This window comes from Gopherus evgoodei, chromosome 3 (genome assembly GCF_007399415.2).
Source record: "Gopherus evgoodei ecotype Sinaloan lineage chromosome 3, rGopEvg1_v1.p, whole genome shotgun sequence".
NCBI classification, from domain to species: Eukaryota; Metazoa; Chordata; order Testudines; family Testudinidae; genus Gopherus; species Gopherus evgoodei.
Window position 1 is genome coordinate 22,534,109 of NC_044324.1, and position 17,294 is coordinate 22,551,402.

The 17,294-nt window shown below is 43.4% G+C and overlaps 1 long non-coding RNA gene across 1 annotated transcript in view; it reads right to left on the reverse strand.

Annotated features, from left to right (window-relative positions):
* Window positions 1-1,419: 1,419 nt before the first annotated feature.
* LOC115649493 overlaps window positions 1,420-17,294 on the reverse strand; it is a 28,557-nt gene continuing 12,682 nt past the window's right edge. Inside the window, exon 4 of the long non-coding RNA XR_003999834.1 lies at window positions 1,420-1,936. This is a non-coding gene — a long non-coding RNA (uncharacterized LOC115649493). The remainder of the gene's footprint in view (window positions 1,937-17,294) is intronic.

The following is a 17,294-nucleotide window of genomic DNA, read 5'->3' on the forward strand; positions in this document are numbered from 1 at the left end:
CGATGAGCCAAATTATTCTTTACAAGGAAAAGGGTAATTGTGATCAGACACTTAAGCACATTCTTCCAATGCTGGGTTTCTTCATTAATAATATGCTGGATTTCTGTGTCTATGCATTTAGTCAGCTGGAGCCTGGACTCGACCATTTGGTGCGTAGGCCGTAAAATAGCTACGTGACTGTTCATGTTGCTTCAGAGCATCAGGTAAATTATGCCAGTAATTGTACCTGAAAAGCACAGACAATGATTTGGCATTCTTGTCAAATATTTTGCCACAAAAACATAATGCTGTCCGTTGATTTTGAGTAACTAGCCAATGTCAATTCAGTTTTTCACCATTCTCAAGCACTCTTTCACAGTGTTACTTTGAGAAGTGTTGCTTCTACTCATTTACTGGAAAATTCATTGTGACGGGTTTCCCCTTGGGATGCCACTTGGAACTGGGGTACCACTGAGCCCACCTGACCCACCAGCCTGGGTTCCCTTTACTTGCTGAGGCAAGCCAGCCAAGCCCCCTCCCTCAGGCTTCAGACTGCACTTTACCAGCACACACAGGTAGGGACACACCCAGCAGCATCTTTTTACACACCGATGCTGAGATCAGCTCTGCATGGGAAGGCTCAGCTAAGAGAACTGTACAGCGTAAGCTCATGAAATTCACCCCCTCCCTCAATGTGGCGGAAGATATGTACAGCTCTTGCCCCCCAGTTATGAATTCCACAAACTGGTTTTAGAGAAAACAAAAACAAGTTTATTAACCACAAAGGATAGATTTTAAGTGATTATAAGGGATAGCAAACAGAGCAAAGCAGATTACCTAGCAAATAAAACAAATTTCAATCTAACTGGTTTCAAGTAGCAATTTCTCACCCTAAATGTTGTTTTAGGCAGATTGCAGTGACTCCTGAAAGCCAGCTGCACTTGCCTGTGGTTTAAAACTTCAGATATTTCATTCACAGGCCAGACAACCTTCCAGCCTGGGCTCAGTCCTTCTTCCCTCATTCTCTCTTTGTTTCTTAGATGTTTATAGCAGTCATCTTGGGCAGGGATTCAGTGAATAATGAGCCAAGATTATGTCACTCCCTTGCCTTAAATAGGTTTTACATATGGTGGGAATCCTTTGTCTTCCAGTGTGATTCCCACCCCCACCCCAATCAGTGGAAAAGTACTAGTATTATCATGGAGTCCAGCATCAGGTGACTTGATCACATGATCCTGCAGCCATATCTCAAAGGCTGTTTGCAGCATCCCCAGGAAGACTTTCTAGGAAAGCTCCCCAGTGCAAGAATAGCATCTTCTAAGACTTATTGTTCTTCCTAACAGCCCTTTTCAGCCAGCAATCTAGACTGATTGCATTCTATCTAGTGGGTGTTCCCCACAAATAAAAACATTTGTAATAGATGCATAGACAATATTCCTAACTTCCGATACAAAAATGATACATGCAGACAAATAGGATAATCATATTCAGTAAATTATAACCTTTCCAATGATCTCACATCTTATCTTGCACAAAATACATTGTAATTATGCCATACTCATATCATAATAATATTACTATGAAGAATATGGGACATAATGCCACAATCATATCCTTGATTTTGCCCAGATCGTTCACAAATTGTACAATCAATATTGGCAGAGTTTAGGATCGCCGACCATATCATCACTGTCCTTTATGCTGCCAGGAACACTGTCCGATTCGCCATGGCTTTCCTCATACTTCCATTTCTTATCTTCAGGTAATCTGCTAATTCCTTCAGTAATAGGACTTCCAGCATTTCCTCTTTGCTCAATTTCCTCTGTACTGGGACAATTGCTAAAGCCCAGTCTATGTTAATATTTTCCGATCAAATTTGCCCCTTGCTGGAAACGAGATTTCAATTTGCTTCCCATACTGAGTTCCTGAAGGCTTCTTTGAGGGCATCATTTATTTTCTATGGGGGAAAACAGACAGTATTAGGGAGAATAAAAGTCTATGGTCCGCAGTCTTAGAAAGTCATCAAACATTACATGTTAAGCATGGTAAAAGAAGTAAGTATTTCTTTTATATTGCTGTGTAGATAGGAATTTGATAGATATCTCTGGCATCTCATTAAATATGTCCTTTATTAGTCACTACTTACACTCTTCAAGTCTTAAAACACAAATACATTTTCACAATTAAACAATAAAACAAGGTTCACAAATCACAGCTGGGCTCTCACTTAATTTCACTTAGTTCTTATATTTCACTTACAGCGTTCTAGGTGGTTCGACGAAAATGTATGTAACACGGACAGACCCCAGTCGTCAGTGGGAGGGATCGAACCTAGGAACCTCTGGTATTAAATGCATGAGCCTCTACTGCATGAGCTAAAAGCCATTTGGCCCTTAGCTAAGGATGTAAAGCAGACTCATTAATCTCTCTCTAAGTGGTCTCAGTGCCACTAGATGGGACAGAACACCACACACAGGTGGTGTGTGGGTTACATGTAGTTCTCAGAAAGTCTGGAAGGTTCCACGAGATTCTACAAAGGTCCAGAACATTTTAGGAAGTTAGTGAAAAATGAATTCACATACGAAATACCTGAAACATTTTACTTCAAACATTCTATTTCCCCCTAAGCGGTTGCCTGGGTTGCTTGGCCCTAAATCCAGCCCTGGGTTTCCTGCAACATGTGTGAACCCCTTATGCCTAACAATCTGTTCCACCTTGTATTTAACGGTGACGCTTGGTTAACTTTTTCCAGACCTGAAGAAGAGCTCTGTTTAGCTCAAAAGTTCATCTCTTCAACCAATAGAAGTTGACCCAATAAAAGATATTACCCCACCCACCTTGTTTCACTCATATCCTGGGACCAAAATGACTCCAAAAACATGGCAAGCAATATATTTTGGTCAGGCATTTGGCAAAACCAAATAAGATTACCGTAATTATCACAGCCAGATGTTCTGTTATAAGGAAAGTAAAAATAACTCATGAATCATGACACCATTGATCATTGTGGGGCCATAGAGTGTATCCTGTTTGCCATTTTCTAACCACGACCGAGAATGAAAGATGTGATTTTGCAAAATTGTCTGCTGCTATCTTTAGTACCTTTGCTCTGTTTATACAGTAAGGAAAATAATTATCTGGCATTCCCTTTAATGACATATGGACGTGGTTCACATGAAGGATCTGAGATTTAAAGGCAAGGAAATGGAATGTTACTCAGTATGGCAGAGAGATAATGGAGGGAGGTTCTGTATACATTGTGGTCATATGACTTGGTTGCAACTACGTAACCCTTAAATATATCAGAACTCAAAACTAAGGGAAAACCTGTGGTTCTAATTGCGCAAAGCACTTGAGCACATCTTTGCTTTAAGTATGTGAATAGTCCGATTGACTTCATTGGGACCTTCAGCATGTGCTTAAGTGCTTTGCTGAATTGGGACCTAGCTGCTCCATAGGTTAGAAGTCTGCTTATTCCAGAAAAGGCGAGTGTCTGAGCCATTTTTCATATTAATTTTAACCTGTTGCTTTTTGTCTGAGAGGCAGCACAGTCTAGCGACTTGAGTATGGGGCCTCAATTCTAAGCCAGCCTCTGATGTTGACCTGCTGGGTGGCATTGAAAAAGCCACTTCACCTCTCTGTGACTCAGCTGCCTTAGCCACAAACTGAGGTTGCTAGTACTTACCTTCCCCCAGAGAGCTGTACTGAGGGTTAAAGGTCTGAAAAGCAGGTGCCTACAGTTAGGTGCCTAAATCAATATTTAGAGGGCTAAATCAGTGGCTTGATTTCTAAATGTATGGACAGCCCATCAGTGTGTGCCAGCTTCTACGGGAGCTGCTGGGTGCACAGTACTTTTGAAAATCAAACCACTTATTTTGGAGACTACCCACTTTGGAAAATCATGATATAAATTGTTTAGAGAAAGATTTGCAAAGTCATCCAAGGGATTTAGGCGCACACAATGGAACCAAACTCCTCAGTCCCTTAGAGGCTTTCAGAAAATCTCTTTCATGGTTGGAAACGGCTTGACCTAAAATGTTGGGGCTGGATTCTGATCTCAGTGACGGCTGAGGAAATCCAGAGTAATGCATGGGACAGTCTAGGGGTATGGCAATGTCCACTTAGGAATTCCATTTTGCTTTGCATGTCATTTAGGATGGTAATCTTTCCTGTGGATTAGAGCAGCGATTTTATAGCAAAGCCTTGACACCGAGGATGAGTCTATCCAGCAGCTGGTGAAGTAATTTCCAGTTCAGGCAGAGGTACACACACATTAGCTTTGCTTGAGCTAGCATGTTAAAAATAGCAGCATGGCCACTTCAGGGAGAGCAGCAGGAGGAGCTAGTCTCCTGAGGACAATGGCCACACTGCTAGTTTTAGTGTGTTAGTTTGAACAAAGCCAGCACAGGTGTGTTTACCCTATCCGGAAATTACACCTCCAGCTGAAGTGTGGATGTACCCACAGTGAGGCTGTGCGTGTGCGCACGTAACCTTTCAGCAAGTAATTTCTGTCTCATAGGGCAGAAGGAGAATATTAAACAGGTTCTTGATTTATATGTTGCTGGGTAACATTTCCAGCAAGATACACAATGTTTATACACATCGGCACATGCTTGCAGGTGACTGTGTGTTTTATGTCTCCAGTGCAGAGATTTTTGCCACTGGTACTGGTCTAAAATGTGCCAATTTATTTCCAGCCACATGCTGGCAAATTTGTTCTATTCTAAACACAGACCCCTTGTGCCAGACATGTCAAACTCGCGAAAAAAACACAGAAATTGGGCTTGTTTTTGGCTTAATTGGCTTGTGAGTTGCTTGTCGGCCAGTTTTTGGCTTCTTGCTTGTCGTAACTTGTTGGGGTTTTTTGTTTGTTTTTTGATTGGCTCCTGGCAAGCAGGGGCAAAGGGGGGAGGGAGTCAGGGGTGCACAGTGGGCCCACCACAGTCCCAGACTGCACGCTGGGGGGATCTAGTCACATAGAGTGTTGGGCTTTTAGGGATCAGCTTGTTTTGGCCTTGTTTTGAAATGGGATTAGCTCTAGTTTTGGTTTATTGTGAAAGTCAAGGGCGCTTATTTACCACAGCCGTGCCCTGTGCTGATGTAATTGCTTGAAGGATTTCGCTTTGCGTGGTGCTTTGGAACCACCAACGTGCTGTACTCTGTATACAAAATATACAAACTAGCTATGAAATAGGCTCAGAAAGGAAACAGGGTCTCTGAGTATAGCTAGGCTTTTTCAGAGAAGATTTGCCCCCCTCCAGACCAGCTAGCTGAACTCCTAGAAACAACTAAGTCTGTTCCAGGAAGTTTGGTTATCGATGGCAGCAGATGTGGATGCACTGTAAATAAAGAGAAACAATTCAACCCGGTGCAGTGGGACAGACCTATATGATTTGTTTCCTTTCATGTACTTTTAGTGTGTGCACATCTCAGGGGGGAGGACAGAGTGTGGAGGGATTTTTTAATTGTCTCCTGCTCGCAGAAGTAGGAAGGTACAGCGTGAAGGGTATAATACAGGGGTGGCCAAGCTGCATGCGGCTCTTTTACAGTTAAAGTGCAGCCTGTGGAACCTCTCATGCCCCCCCATTGTCCACCTACCAGACTGGGGGTAGGGAGGAGTTCAGGGTTTCTGCCCTGTGGTAGCATGGTGGGGCTAGAGGCTTCAGCCCTACAGGAGGCACCTGCCAGGCTTGGGGCTTCAGTCCTGCAGGGCATACCTGTTGGGGCTGGGGGCTTTAGCAGGAGCAGGGCTGAAGCCCCTAGCCCCAGCAAGTGCCCCCCACAGGGCTGAAGCCCCAAAACCCACCTCCCCACAGGACAGAAGACCCAAGCACCGCCACTCCACTGCAGAGCTGAAGCCCCAAGCCCCAGCAGGTGCGCCCAGGTCTCGAACTTCTGAAGATCATTGTATGCAGCTCAGAGGGTCTGTAAGTTTGGCCACTGCTGGTATAATCCCACCTAGCTCTTATACACGACTGTTCACCAGTAGCTCTAAAAGCACTGTATAAATGAGGTAAGTCTCATTAACCCCATTCTACAGATGGGGAAGCTGAGGCAAAGAAAGATTAAGTGGCTTTCTCAACATCATCCTGCAGGCCAGTGGCAGATCTAATAAATATAATAAATATATAAATAATAATAATAATTAATAATAAACTATTTGTATTAGTGTAGCACCTAGGAGCCCTAATCATTGACCAGGACCCCACTATGCTAGGTGTTCTACAAATCCAGAACAAAAAGATGGGCCTTGCCCCAAGTAGCTTTCAATCTAAGTATAAGACAAAAGGTGGCTATAGACAGCTGGAGTACAAGTGGACAATATTGGTCAGCAGGACGGGCAGTAGGCCCAGGCCAGTGCTGTATCTACTAGGCCACTGTGGAAGATTAGCTGATGAGTGACAGGTTCATGATTTCTAGTGATTATGCTAGCTGGGATATGCAATTCATAGATTTTAAGACCAGAGGGGACATTACAATTATCTAGTCTGACTTTCTACATAACACAGGCCATAGAATTTCACCCAGTGATTCCTGCAGTGTTGGTTATTATTTTTCCGGACTAGCTAAGTGAATAGTATCAAGTTCAATAACTTGTGGTTTAACTAGACCATATTTCAGAAAGCCATCCAGTCACAATGTACAGCCTCCACGTGAGGATGACTTTATTGCCTCCTTTGATAAACTGTTCCGGTGGATAAATAATTGGCCGCCTATTCCGTGTGTGAATAGATCTACTTTCCAGCTTCTAGCCACTGAATTTCACTCTGCTTCAGGGCATATTTCATATTTGAATGACATTATGACACTCCCACCTTGTAGCTTCCGCCAAAAGGTGTTTATTCCAGAGCTATAAGCCTTCCTATAGCTATGAGATCAGAAACAGAAACCAAAATCAAAGATGCATATGAGACAGGTTGAAATTTTACCCCGCTACACACACTTGCTATCTTCTTCTTTAGGAACGGGTTGCCATTGGTTCTCTCTTGCCTCCCCTACCCAGCCCCAGGAGGAACAACACTGGTTATGGTGCTAAAGGTGAACAGAGCAGTTCTCCTGTTACTAATTTACTGAGTATTTCAAATTCAGTGAGAACGATTCTGGTACATCGTCCATCACACATGCGCAAATGAACAGAAAAGTTTTTCTTTTGAAAAACCGTTAATCTGAGGATTCACATATAATCACATCATTTCAGTTTCTTCCCATAGTTTACACAAACTGTAGAATGGATAAAAGCCGTGTCTGAGTTTCAACCAAACCTGGACCAATATAGAGCTTCTGGAGGAAACCATGTCAGAATTAAGTGCTTTTGCTTGGTTTCCAGCCAAAACTAAACCAAACTTGGAGAATTGGAATGGGTTCCACTGGGAATTGTTCCTTTGTTTCACCCCTGAGGAGTAAAGTGAAACCGAGGAGGGTCAACTCATCACTGGATGAATCTGAAAAAGGATCTTCACAAGCCTCTATGAAAGAGATCTAGCCCCGTCTGAGCTAACTTGTTGTAGGGATTTGTACCCATCTCTCTTCCAGTCTGTAAATGAACAGGCTAAAGTGACAGCAACATTTGCACATAGTGACCTGCATGATTTCTAAGGTCTTGGCTTTGCTTAAGAGGCAACATACAATTCCATCAATCATTTGGGTGCTGCCCCTCATACCAAGGACTCCAGTGCGGTCCCATCTGCCTGGTATATTCCCTATTTAGTGCCAGAGTTCCATGGGTGCCTCACCATTAATGCTCCATGTACCTGACAACAAAGACAATGGGAGGACAAACAACTGGACCCCATGCGATACCTAGCACTGTAAATTGAAGTCAAAGTATTAACACCCCTTACCTATAGCTATCATAAGAGGGAAGTCACATGGCGATCAACCCCATGCCTGTTCATTTAGCTCTCTGCCTATCTATCCAACTGTCTATCGGTTTGACTATCTATCTGTCTACATCAGTGGTCCCCAAACTGTGGGGTATGTCCCCATAGTGGGGCAAGGAGGATTGTTCGGGGAGGAGGATACAGTGAGGCCAGGGACAACCCCCCCAGGGGGCAGAAAGAGAGTGCCACTCTTCCAACCCTGCTCCACCCCCAGATCAGCCCCACCCCATTCAGCACCCAATCCTGTTCCACCTCCAGGCCCAGCTCTGCCATCACTCCCTCTCCACCCCCAGATCAGCTCCGCCCCCAACCACAGCTCCACTCTGCTGCCTGCTCTGCCCCCAGCCTAGCTCTGCCCTCATTCCCTTGCCACCCCTGAGATCCTCTCTGCTTCCAGCCACAGCTCCACTCCGACCCCAGCTCCCCCTTCAGCCCAAGCTCCACTGCTGAGGAAGCCTTGGCTGTGAAGTAATGTGGGGGCGAGGGAGCCTGGCCAGATTCTGTTACTAATGGCGGGTGGCGGGAGAGTGGACTGAAAAAGTTTGAGCATCACTGATCTACATACTTATATTGTGCCCATCCGTATGGTACCTGGATGCATTTCTCCCACTAGCTTTGTATAGCTCATATTTTCTACCTCTTGTATTTTCATTTTCTCCTCCTTCCCCAAATACTTCCTGCCTTTCACGCCCCCCCCTCCTCCCCGCTTTGTGCAGTCAGGCTCCCTGGGGCCTAACAATCTTGGAGTTCCCCTATATATATCATTTTAGTTCACTTATTTTTAGAAGACAGTCTGACCACAAGGCAGCATTTTCCAAGCACCCACTGACAAAAGAGCAAAATGCAAGGAGACAAGATGATTCCCATACAACTGTTTATGGCAACAGAAAGCGCATTTTACTGCAGCGGCTGCACAGGCCTTTCTAGCTGTCATCTGATTAAACATTAGTTATACTGCATATTACATTGCCTAATGAGAAAATTATTCTAAATTGCCCCTAGGGATGGTTGTGATTAAACTATTTGCCTCCACTTCCTTTACTAAATTAAAATAAAAGAAAACAGAAAATCTGGAAAGCGGGCCTAATAATGGTTTCTGAATTCCTAGAGATTTTGCTTTTGCTTTTGCTGCTAAACCAGTTGATTGAACATGTTTTCATGCTGCAATTTGAAGCCAAATCTGGGATGAGATGGGGATGCTTTTTTAGGGGGATGTATCGAGCTGGAATTGCTGTGCTGTCAACCAGACCAAATTCCTGAGCCCCTTTAACTGAATGCATACCCCCGGGTGTCATGAAAGCTTCCCCATCCATTGATGAGCTTCGTCAAGGCATCAGCTGTCTGTTTCTTAAAAAGAGCTGCATTTCATAGACACAAATCTGTGGAGTTTCATTTATTTAAACTCTAATTCTTTTGAATTTTGTATGAATAAACAAGGCCAAGTCATTGAAATGCAATCCATTTTTACTGCTGACCATTTTCCAAAGTGAGAAAATGTCATTTATGCTTCTTTTGGACTTTTTTAATGTATCAAGGGTAAAACAGGGTTCCATTGAATTTGTGTGTGCATGCATTCCTGATTGTGTATGAATATAAACTGATCAGTGATGGTGAATAATATATGTGAATATGTGTTTATATGTGGGTGTCTACAGTTGTCTGAGTGAATGTATGCAAACTTTAGGGGGCCAGATCCTCCACTGGTGTAGTGGCATAGCTCAGTTTAAGTTAATTTAAATGATAGCAGAATGTTAATGTCCAGTGAGAGTTTACTTTATGCACGGAAATGCCAAAGTTAAAGTTGCATATGCAACCTTAATTCCGTTCCTTCTGGTGTGTAGGCTTCATGAGAGAGTTATTAATGACATGATACTAGACCTTAAATAGCACAATATAGTACAAAAATATTTCTGCACCTTTAGAGGTATGGCTGGGCAGTAGTGTTGTGTATTAACTACTATGTTTATGCCAGATAGACATGAAAGCCCATGAAAGACATTAATAACAACACACAGAATAAATTCATGATGTGCAGAGAGAGTCCATGAAAGTTGCTTATATTATGTAGAAGATGCCCAGTAAATGAGGCAAAGGATCGCTGAGCGCCATGCAATACCAATAATAAATGAAGCCGGGGCTTCTGTGGGTGTAGGATGCTCACCTTAAGAGATCTCCAGCTAACTGCACTCTCATGCATAATTTACCCTGACCTGCCTTCATCTCATTGCTTTAAAAGTGCTGCTGTTATTGTTAAAATTCACTGAGCATGTATAAAGGATGGTTTTCAAAGTCTCCCAAGCTAGACTAATCATAACATGCTTTTCACTGGAGCTTTCAAAAGCACTTCTTCTCAGCAAGGGCTATTTCTCGCTCAAACAACAGCTTCCTACACCCAGCCATTTCAGGTCTAAAGCTTTTCAAAATGTGAAGCAAGAATTTTTTCTTCTGTTTTTGAACATCGTGGCTTAGGTGTGGAACACCTCACCCCAGTAAGGGACATTTTTGGATAGTTCTAAGCAACTCAGAGCAGGGCTTTAGAACAGAATGCTTAGGCAACATTTAACTTTAGCTGTCACTAGCAATCAAGGTATAAAACAGTGGTTGCCATTGAAAAGTCAACATTCTAGTATCCGGCATTCTGTGCTATTTTTCTGTATTTAGAATAAGAAATGACTTAATAGTCTAGTTAATAGTTAGTTCTGCCTCAGTGCAAGGGACTGGACCAGGAATGGCAGAAGCTTCCTAAAAGTGAGGTGAGTCACCAGCACCCGAACCGTGGCTCCGTCCACATGCCGCCCTTCCCCCTGAGACCTCTCCCCCAAACCACCCTCCCCCCAAAGACCCCGCCCCACACACCACCCTCTCCCAAGACTCCACCCCACCCCTTCCCCCAAGGCCCTGCCCTCGTGCCACCCCATCTCCCAGAGCCTCTGCCTTCACGCCGCTCCTTCCCCCAAGACCCTGCTACAGTGCCATCTCTTACCCCCAAGACCCTGCCCCCCCACTCGATCTTCTCTGCCTCCTCCCCCTCCCCCCACTCACTTGCCCTTATGACCAGTAAAAAGGCACCCCTGGACTGGAGGAGGTGCCTTATTCCTACATTGCTATAATTCTACGACTTGTATCCATTCAATTGAAATCTTTCTTTTCTTATTATAATTTATATTGTGGTAGCACCTACAGGCCCCAGTGTTCTGACTCTATGCATTTTACAGCCATAACCAGAGCTGGTCAATAAATAGAAAAAACATTGTGAACATTTTCAGGGATTTTGCTGTCATTTTCATTCCATGGGTTCTAGTCACTCAAAACATTTGCAAATATTTTTTATCTCAAACTTTTTATAGAAATATTTTCATTTAAATGTTTTGTTTGCACAGTTTGGGCTTTTTCTGTTTTCCTCGGTCACGTCAACACTCCAAAATTTTGCTAGCATAGCTCTGTCAGTCAGGAGTGTGAAAAAACCCCACTCCTATGCCGGCAAAAATCCCAGTGTAGATGCAGCTATGCCGACAGAAGAGTGCTTCTGTCACCACACCTGATGGCATTCAGCATTACTATGCTGACAGTAAAACTCTTTCTGTCAATATATGCTGCATCTACACTAACAGGGCACTGCTGGTACAGCAATTTTGGTAAAGCTGTGTAGACAAGCTCCATTTCTCCCGTCTTTTTTTCCCATTCCCACTATCTCTTTTTTCCTCCTACTGTGCCACTTGGAAAAGGGGTAGGGGACCAAGAGAAAGAGGAGGGCGGAAGTGAAAAATGATAAACGTCAAAAGTGGAAAGTAAAAACAAAAAAAAAACATTTTTTTTGCTTTCTAGCTTCATTCAAAAATAAATAAACAAAATCAGAAAATGAAAAAACACCTTTTAAGAATATGTCTTATTAAAAAGGGCAATTTTTCAACAACAAAGCTATTATTTAAAAAGTTTCAACCAGCTCAACATAAGAAACAGTTTTTGCCACAAAGTAATCTGTGAGCTGGTAGGAAAAAAGTCCTGGCTTGCTGAGCACTGTGTCCCCCTCTTCCCCATGACACACTTGGTTAAAGTGAGGCGTGATCAAGCTCATACATTGCTTGTACATGCCAGACTGTCCCCTGGAGTAAATCAATATAGTTCTACTGACTCCCACCAGCTGAGGATTTGGCCTTGTGTGTTTATAAGTATAAGTGGGGCAAAAAAGAGAGAGACTGTTCTGTGTATATTTTACAGCTACAAAACTATCCTTTACATCTTCTGGCCCCTCAAGCAGAATTGTTCTGACCACAGTGGCAGGGCACAGGACTGCATTTTAAAATGACCCCCACTTTTAAGCCCTAAGGCAGTGTCTTCGTTTTCTTTTCTTCCCTCCTCTAACTGGAGGGTTATGTGTTTCTTAGCTACTGGTCAGACTGGTAGCGCCTGCCAAAAAGCTTTCAGGGAATTTCCTCACTGTGTAACATATTTATGAGTCATATGAAAAACTGGGAAATGATTCAACCAGCTGTCTTTCATTGACTCAGAGATTTTTACAACACCTTTGTGCCTCATCTTTGATTTGAGCTAGCAGAATGGTTTATTGTAACATCAAATAGTCTTATGTTCACTTGAAGGAAACTTCCTACTACAAAAAAAAGCTGTAAAACTTGTGAAAACAGTCCACCGCTAAAGGAACAATGCACAGAGCTACTGTATTTTTTCCACGATGAATTAATGAATTTAGCTGAATTTAACTTCCATCCATTAACACTACAGAACAGCTATTAATGCTACCAGTTGCTTGGTGACTTGAGTATATTTACCAAGTACGGCTAGGGTGACCAGACAGCAAGTGTGAAAAATCAGGACGGGGGTGGGGGATAATAGGAGCCTATATAAGAAAAAGACCCAAAATTTGGGACTGTCCCTATAAAATCAGGACATCTGGTCACCCTAAGTATGGCAGTGATCAAGCTAATGATTTTGTCAGGTTTCTGAGTATGCCCAATGTGAACTAGATAGTTCCAGGAACCTGAGCAGACTCTGACTGAGCTGAGTGCTCATGAAGTCAATTGAGTGTTGCCAATTCTCATGATTTTATCACAAGATTTCATGTGTTAAAGCTCCAGGTTCCTGGATTTGTGCTATTAGATGAGAATCTCAGGTTTCGTTTTAAATAAAAGAAGCTTCTAACCCTCATGCTTGCAGAGAAAAGTTTTAGAACATGACCCAAGTGTATCCTAAAGATTCAGAAACCAGAAGGCAAACAAAAGAACCTGAAATGTATTACTGTTAAAAAAAAACCCCTCATGTTTTTAAAGCCAATCTTTGCGGCCCGACTCATGATTTTTGAGTGTTTGGGGTTGGCAATACTACATGCAACCTGAATTCCCATGTGCTTACTAAACATTTATAGTGGCTAACTGGAAATTTTTAAGAAAAACAGAGGTGGTTCAAATGCAGCCCACAGAATCTAAAATGTTGCCTGCAGTCCCCAGTCATTTGCATTATAGGTGCAACCTTTTAGTCTGCAGAGCCTACAAGGCCCACCATCTAATGGTCCATCTTAAGCTGAGCGGCTTTCTGCTCATGTGAAGTACCATTGCATGATGGCACAGGAAGTCTCATCACCATTATTAAACCTGAGGGTGGCTACAGAAGTCTTCTCCATTTACTTGAAACACAATAGTCCTTTTGTCCTGGAAAGTTTTCACACCTCAGCCTTCTTCGAGCAGTTTGGGCACCATGCCCTAAAGAAAGTGAGAACATTGCAAGACAGGAAGGACAGAAGTGTTTCTCTCTGCTTCTTGATTAATCTCAATATCTTTTAAAAAAATGACTCAAAAACAAACATCATTTTCTTTCATTATAGCTGGTCAGCTGGACTGGACCAGTAATTGTGTTGCAGAACATTATACATGCTGCTGTCTTTCCTTCATCTTCTTTGCCCAGTAGAGTTCTAAAAGATGATGATGAGTTCCTCTAACACGTAATTTGGTAAATTTGGCCCCTATCTAATCAATTCTGTCCTGAAATATTGAAACATCTTAGCTTTATACAGATCTTTTTCATACCAAATGATCCCAAAGCACTTTACATACCAAGGGCCAAATACAGGTTCTTCCTCAGTTTTGACACAATCCCTGTTCACTCAAATACTTATTGATTTCAGAGGGAGTTTTGAACACAAGAACACTCACACTAGATCAGAACAGTAGGCCATTTAGCACAGTGTCCTTTTTTGATCATGGTGAATACCAGCTGATTCAGAGGGAGAAACCCTGCAGCGGGTAGCTAGGGCATAACATGAGCCCATGGAAAATTTCCTCTGACCACAAGAGTTGGAGGTTGGCTTCTGACCATAATCTTGAGGGTCTATAGTCCTTCCAAAACTCTTCTTTATTTTCTCATACTTAGTACTATAACTCTGGAGATTCTAATTATACTCTTCAACTATCCCTTGATGCAAGGATGATGTCTGCCAAGGGGGTTCACTGGTAGTAATTTTAGGTGGCTGAGGAGCCCAATTCGTGCCCTGCAGATTTTTCCACAGAAATGATATGTGTGATCTTGGAGGAGACATAGTTGTTGGCTGAAGTGTTGTGCCCTTTCTTTCCTCCTTTGTTGTTTCTCTGTCTCATGAGCACGTCTGTTCTTCTCAGAGTGGGCTGTGGCTCGGTGTACTGTGTGGTGCCACGGTGTTCTGTTCCGTGCCGAATCCTCCTAGTTTGTTGGGTTGATGCTTCCCTTTGTAAGATGTATTTTCAGTATGCCTTTTAATTTTTTCCGCTGCCCTCCACAAGCCCACCTTCCCTGACTTAACTGAGAGAAGAGTACTTGCTTTGGGAGGCGAAAATCAGGCATATGTGGCCAGCCGAGGGGAGATGGTATTTCATGACCTCCGCTTCTATACTCTTGATGCTGGCTGCAGAGAGAACACTGTTAGTGTGTCAGTCTTCCCAGCTGATCCTGAGAATCCTCCTGAGGCAGCACTACTGGAACCACTCCAGATGCTTGAGATGTCATCTGTAGGTTACCCAGGTCCCATAGAGAAGGGTGGGGATAACAACTGCCTTGTAAACCAAGATCTTGGTGCCTGTTTGCAGATCTCTATAACTGTAGTCTTCCAAAGGATGTGCTGTCACAGCAGACCCTGTATTTGATTTCTGTGTCAATGCTGGCTGTTTGAGAGAGGTGGCTGCCAAGGCATGGAAAATGATCCACATTTTCGAGGAGTTCTCTGCCAATGGTGATTTGTGGAGTATGAAGAAGTTTGTGCAGGTGAGGGCTGGGTAGAGTACCTTGGTTTTTCTGATGTTGAGAGAGAGACCCAGGCTGTGATAAGCATCTGCAAAAAGACTTAGGGTACTGTACTTTGCAGGTTGGCCTTTGTGTGTGCGATATTGACACAGTCGTCTGCATACTGAAATCAGTGATGCCAATTCTTGTTTGAAGATTTTGGAGATCGAGGAGTTGGCCATCCATATTATACTCAATCCCAATTTCATCAAGAAGACGATCATGAATGAGATCATGGCAAAGTAAATGAAGAACAGTGTTGGAGCAATGACACAGCCCTGCTTGACACCAGTGCGAATGATGAATGATTTGGTCTCTGAGCCATTGCACAAAATGGTTGCAGTCATCTCATCACAAAGTAGTCTGATGATGGAAATGAATTCCTGAGGACAGCCAAACCTACACAGCACCTTCCATAGGGCATCACAATTGATAGAGTCAAAGGCCTTGGTTAGGTCGATGAATGCCATGAGCAATTCCTGGTGTTGTTCTCTGCACTTCTTCTGAATCTGTCGTGCCACAAAAATCATGTTGGTTGTGCCTCGGGATGTCCTGAAGCCACACTGTGATTTGGAGAGGAGTTCCTCAGCAAAGGGCAGGGCCGGCTCCAGCTTTTTTGCCACCTCAAGAGGCAAAAAAAAAAAAAAAGATAAAGCCGCGATCGGCGTTACTGCCACACCGCTTCATTCTTCGACAGCAATTTGGCAGCCAATCCTTCCCTCCAAGAAGGACTGAGGGACCCACTGCCAAATTGCTGCCGAAGACCCGAACTTGCTGCCCCTTTCCATTGGCCGCCCCAAGCACCTGCCTCCTGCTCTGGTACCTGTAGCCAGCCCTGGTAAGGGGGAGGAGACAGTTTAGTAGGATCCAAGCAAGGATCTTCCCTGCAATAGAGAGGAGGGCAATACCTCTGTAGTTCCTGCACAAAGATTTGTCATCTTTCTTGAATATTGTAATAATGTTGGTGTACTTCAAGTCAGGTGGAGTTTCTTCGCAGGTCCAGATTTCATCATGGAGCTGGCAAAGTTTGTGCTGGAGCATTGTTCCACCAGCTTTAAAAACCTCACCTGGGATGCCATCTGGGTCTGGTGTCTTGTGATTTTTTGTCCAGGTGATGGCACACTGGACTTCCTCAGAAGATGGGGAATCAGCAAGGTATTCCATTGCTGGGTATTGTGAAATGAACTCAATGGTGTCTTTAGAAACTGTGGAGTCGTGGTTTAGTAGGCTCTCAAAGTGCTCCTTCCAGCGTCGTTTAATGGCTGCATTGTCCTTGAGGCAAGTGGTTGGGCCTTTGGAACTTGGCCCATATATAACTTTTGTTGCTTGAAAGAAGTTTCTCATGTCATCCTGGTCTATGAAACCCTGGATCTCAGAGGCCTTCTCTTGCCACCACTTGTTTTTGATGTCATGTAGCCTCCTTTGGACTTCAGTTTTGAGCAGATGATAGACCTTATGTTTTCATTGGTTAGAGGAATAATTTTGCCAGTTACAGAATGCATTTTTTTTCTGTTGAATTAATGCTAGGATTTCCTTCTTGTTTTTGTCAACCCAGTCTTGGTGCCAATGAGTGGAATATCCTGTGGTTTCAGCAGATGCACTGTGAATGGTGTCTTTAAGTTGACCCCAGTGCTCTTGAATGTCAATGATGTTGTCAGGAAGTTAGAGAGTTTCTCAGACAAGTGTTGCTGGAATATCTCACAGCTGGGTTGGTTTTGAAGGGCTTTGAGGTTGTATTGCTTTCGCTTAATCTTTGGGTTTTTGTGGTACGGTGGAGCGACCTGCAGATACATGATCGATCTTACTAATTGATGGTCTGTCCAACAGTGATCTGTACCTCTCATGGCTTGTGTTATACGGACATTGGTGTTATATCGGGCTCTGACTATAATATTAGACAAGGAGGTGCCGGTGTTTTGACCGAAGATGTTTCCAGGTGATCTTAAATTTATTGCTCTGCCTAAAGATGGTATTTGTGATGAGCAGGTCATGCTCCACACATTTGCTGAGGAGGAGAATACCATTTCCACCTCTTCTTTGCCTGTTGTGTCGCTACAGAGTTGGGAGTCCCAACCAACTCTGACATTGAAATCTCCCAGAAGGATGAGTTTGTCTGCCTTAGGTGTGGCTGTAAGGACTGCATCAACTGCACTATAAAACTGCTCCCTGTTG